This window comes from Saccoglossus kowalevskii, chromosome 1 (genome assembly GCF_978046115.1).
Source record: "Saccoglossus kowalevskii chromosome 1, keSacKowa6.1, whole genome shotgun sequence".
Classification (NCBI taxonomy): Eukaryota; Metazoa; Hemichordata; class Enteropneusta; family Harrimaniidae; genus Saccoglossus; species Saccoglossus kowalevskii.
The window spans coordinates 23484711-23490353 of NC_140641.1; positions in this window are offsets into that span (position 1 = coordinate 23484711).

A 5643-nucleotide genomic window follows, 5' to 3' on the forward strand; every position below is an offset into this window, starting at 1 on the left:
AAAACTCCAATATTACACGGCAGGGCTGTTTATTGCAAGGTAAAACTCCAATATTACACGGCAAGGCTGTTTATTGCAAGGTAAAACTCTAATGTTACATGGCAAGGCTGTTTATTGCAAGGCAAAACTCTAATATTACACGGCAAGGCGGTTTATTGCAAAGTAAAACTCCAATATTACACGGCAGGGCTGTTTATTGCAAGGTAAAACTCTAATATTACACGGCAAGGCTGTTTATTGCAAGGTAAAACTCTAATATTACACGGCAAGGCTGTTTATTGCAAGGTAAAACTCTAATATTACACGGCAAGGCTGTTTATTGCAAGGTAAACCTCCAATATTACACGGCAAGGCTGTTTATTGCAAGGCAAAACTCCAATATTACACGGCAAGGCTGTTTATTGCAAGGCAAAACTCTAATATTACACGGCAAGGCGGTTTATTGCAAAGTAAAACTCCAATATTACACGGCAGGGCTGTTTATTGCAAGGTAAAACTCTAATATTACACGGAAAGGCTGTTTATTGCAAGGTAAACCTCCAATATTGCACGGCAGGGCTGTTTATTGCAAGGTAAAACTCTAATATTACACGGCAAGGCTGTTTATTGCAAGGTAAAACTCTAATATTACACGGCAAGGCTGTTTATTGCAAGGTAAAACTCTAATATTACACGGCAAGGCTGTTTATTGCAAGGTAAACCTCCAATATTACACGGCAAGGCGGTTTATTGCAAAGTAAAACTCCAATATTACACGGCAGGGCTGTTTATTGCAAGGTAAAACTCTAATATTACACGGCAAGGCTGTTTATTGCAAGGCAAAACTCTAATATTACACGGCAAGGCGGTTTATTGCAAAGTAAAACTCCAATATTACACGGCAGGGCTGTTTATTGCAAGGTAAAACTCTAATATTACACGGCAAGGCTGTTTATTGCAAGGTAAAACTCTAATATTGCACGGCAAGGCTGTTTATTGCAAGGTAAAACTCTAATGTTACATGGCAAGGCTGTTTATTGCAAGGCAAAACTCTAATATTACACGGCAAGGCGGTTTATTGCAAAGTAAAACTCCAATATTACACGGCAGGGCTGTTTATTGCAAGGTAAAACTCTAATATTACACGGCAAGGCTGTTTATTGCAAGGTAAACCTCCAATATTACACGGCAAGGCGGTTTATTGCAAAGTAAAACTCCAATATTACACGGCAGGGCTGTTTATTGCAAGGTAAAACTCTAATATTACACGGCAAGGCTGTTTATTGTAAGGTAAACCTCCAATATTGCACGGCAAGGCTGTTTATTGCAAGGTAAAACCCTAATATTACACGGCAAGGCTGTTTATTGCAAGGTAAAACCCTAATATTACACAGCAAGGCTGTTTATTGCAAGGTAAAACTCTAATATTACACGGCAAGGCTGTTTATTGCAAGGTAAACCTCCAATATTGCACGGTAAGGCTGTTTATTGCAAGGCAAAACTCTAATATAACACGGCAAGGCTGTTTATTGCAAGGTAAAACTCTAATATTACACGGCAAGGCTGTTTATTGTAAGGTAAACCTCCAATATTGCACGGCAAGGCTGTTTATTGCAAGGCAAAACTCCAATATTACACGGCAAGGCTGTTTATTGCAAGGTAAAACTCAAATATTGCACGGCAAGGCTGTTTATTGCAAGGCAAAACTCCAATATTACACGGCAAGGCTGTTTATTGCAAGGCAAAACTCTAATATTACACGGCAAGGCGGTTTATTGCAAAGTAAAACTCCAATATTACACGGCAGGGCTGTTTATTGCAAGGTAAAACTCCAATATTACACGGCAAGGCTGTTTATTGCAAGGTAAAACTCTAATATTACACGGCAAGGCTGTTTATTGCAAGGTAAAACTCTAATATTACACGGCAAGGCTGTTTATTGCAAGGTAAAACTCTAATATTACACGGCAAGGCTGTTTATTGCAAGGTAAAACTCTAATATTACACGGCAAGGCTGTTTATTGCAAGGTAAACCTCCAATATTACACGGCAAGGCGGTTTATTGCAAAGTAAAACTCCAATATTACACGGCAGGGCTGTTTATTGCAAGGTAAAACTCTAATATTACACGGCAAGGCTGTTTATTGCAAGGCAAAACTCTAATATTACACGGCAAGGCTGTTTATTGCAAAGTAAAACTCCAATATTACACGGCAGGGCTGTTTATTGCAAGGTAAAACTCTAATATTACACGGCAAGGCTGTTTATTGCAAGGTAAAACTCTAATATTGCACGGCAAGGCTGTTTATTGCAAGGTAAAACTCTAATGTTACATGGCAAGGCTGTTTATTGCAAGGCAAAACTCTAATATTACACGGCAAGGCGGTTTATTGCAAAGTAAAACTCCAATATTACACGGCAGGGCTGTTTATTGCAAGGTAAAACTCTAATATTACACGGCAAGGCTGTTTATTGCAAGGTAAAACTCTAATATTACACAGCAAGGCTGTTTATTGCAAGGCAAAACTCTAATGTTACACGGCAAGGCTGTTTATTGCAAAGTAAACCTCCAATATTGCACGGCAAGGCTGTTTATTGCAAGGTAAAACTCTAATATTACACAGCAAGGCTGTTTATTGCAAGGTAAAACTCTAATATTACACGGCAAGGCTGTTTATTGCAAGGTAAACCTCCAATATTGCACGGCAAGGCTGTTTATTGCAAGGCAAAACTCTAATATTGCACGGCAAGGCTGTTTATTGCAAGGTAAAACCCTAATATTACACGGCAAGGCTGTTTATTGCAAGGTAAAACTCTAATATTACACGGCAAGGCTGTTTATTGCAAGGTAAAACTCTAATATTACACAGCAAGGCTGTTTATTGCAAGGCAAAACTCTAATGTTACACGGCAAGGCTGTTTATTGCAAAGTAAACCTCCAATATTGCACGGCAAGGCTGTTTATTGCAAGGTAAAACCCTAATATTACACAGCAAGGCTGTTTATTGCAAGGTAAAACTCTAATATTACACGGCAAGGCTGTTTATTGCAAGGTAAAACTCTAATATTACACGGCAAGGCTGTTTATTGTAAGGTAAACCTCCAATATTGCACGGCAAGGCTGTTTATTGCAAGGTAAAACCCTAATATTACACGGCAAGGCTGTTTATTGCAAGGTAAAACTCTAATATTACACGGCAAGGCTGTTTATTGCAAGGCAAAACTCTAATGTTACACGGCAAGGCTGTTTATTGCAAGGTAAAACTCTAATATTACACGGCAAGGCTGTTTATTGCAAAGTAAACCTCCAATATTGCACGGCAAGGCTGTTTATTGCAAGGTAAAACCCTAATATTACACAGCAAGGCTGTTTATTGCAAGGTAAAACTCTAATATTACACGGCAAGGCTGTTTATTGCAAGGTAAACCTCCAATATTGCACGGTAAGGCTGTTTATTGCAAGGCAAAACTCTAATATTACACGGCAAGGCTGTTTATTGCAAGGTAAAACTCTAATATTACACGGCAAGGCTGTTTATTGTAAGGTAAACCTCCAATATTGCACGGCAAGGCTGTTTATTGCAAGGCAAAACTCCAATATTACACGGCAAGGCTGTTTATTGCAAGGTAAAACTCTAATATTGCACGGCAAGGCTGTTTATTGCAAGGCAAAACTCCAATATTACACGGCAAGGCTGTTTATTGCAAGGCAAAACTCTAATATTACACGGCAAGGCGGTTTATTGCAAAGTAAAACTCCAATATTACACGGCAGGGCTGTTTATTGCAAGGTAAAACTCCAATATTACACGGCAAGGCTGTTTATTGCAAGGTAAAACTCTAATATTACACGGCAAGGCTGTTTATTGCAAGGTAAAACTCTAATATTACACGGCAAGGCTGTTTATTGCAAGGTAAAACTCTAATATTACACGGCAAGGCTGTTTATTGCAAAGTAAAACTCCAATATTACACGGCAGGGCTGTTTATTGCAAGGTAAAACTCTAATATTACACGGCAAGGCTGTTTATTGCAAGGCAAAACTCTAATATTACACGGCAAGGCGGTTTATTGCAAAGTAAAACTCCAATATTACACGGCAGGGCTGTTTATTGCAAGGCAAAACTCCAATATTACACGGCAAGGCTGTTTATTGCAAGGTAAAACTCTAATATTGCACGGCAAGGCTGTTTATTGCAAGGCAAAACTCCAATATTACACGGCAAGGCTGTTTATTGCAAGGCAAAACTCTAATATTACACGGCAAGGCGGTTTATTGCAAAGTAAAACTCCAATATTACACGGCAGGGCTGTTTATTGCAAGGTAAAACTCCAATATTACACGGCAAGGCTGTTTATTGCAAGGTAAAACTCTAATATTACACGGCAAGGCTGTTTATTGCAAGGTAAAACTCTAATATTACACGGCAAGGCTGTTTATTGCAAGGTAAAACTCTAATATTACACGGCAAGGCTGTTTATTGCAAAGTAAAACTCCAATATTACACGGCAGGGCTGTTTATTGCAAGGTAAAACTCTAATATTACACGGCAAGGCTGTTTATTGCAAGGCAAAACTCTAATATTACACGGCAAGGCGGTTTATTGCAAAGTAAAACTCCAATATTACACGGCAGGGCTGTTTATTGCAAGGTAAAACTCTAATATTACACGGCAAGGCTGTTTATTGCAAGGTAAAACTCTAATATTGCACGGCAAGGCTGTTTATTGCAAGGTAAAACTCTAATGTTACATGGCAAGGCTGTTTATTGCAAGGCAAAACTCTAATATTACACGGCAAGGCGGTTTATTGCAAAGTAAAACTCCAATATTACACGGCAGGGCTGTTTATTGCAAGGTAAAACTCTAATATTACACGGCAAGGCTGTTTATTGCAAGGTAAACCTCCAATATTACACGGCAAGGCGGTTTATTGCAAAGTAAAACTCCAATATTACACGGCAGGGCTGTTTATTGTAAGGTAAACCTCCAATATTGCACGGCAAGGCTGTTTATTGCAAGGTAAAACCCTAATATTACACGGCAAGGCTGTTTATTGCAAGGTAAAACTCTAATATTACACGGCAAGGCTGTTTATTGCAAGGCAAAACTCTAATGTTACACGGCAAGGCTGTTTATTGCAAGGTAAAACTCTAATATTACACGGCAAGGCTGTTTATTGCAAGGTAAAACTCTAATATTACACGGCAAGGCTGTTTATTGTAAGGTAAACCTCCAATATTGCACGGCAAGGCTGTTTATTGCAAGGTAAAACCCTAATATTACACGGCAAGGCTGTTTATTGCAAGGTAAAACTCTAATATTACACGGCAAGGCTGTTTATTGCAAGGCAAAACTCTAATGTTACACGGCAAGGCTGTTTATTGCAAGGTAAAACTCTAATATTACACGGCAAGGCTGTTTATTGCAAAGTAAACCTCCAATATTGCACGGCAAGGCTGTTTATTGCAAGGTAAAACCCTAATATTACACAGCAAGGCTGTTTATTGCAAGGTAAAACTCTAATATTACACGGCAAGGCTGTTTATTGCAAGGTAAACCTCCAATATTGCACGGTAAGGCTGTTTATTGCAAGGCAAAACTCTAATATTACACGGCAAGGCTGTTTATTGCAAGGTAAAACTCTAATATTACACGGCAAGGC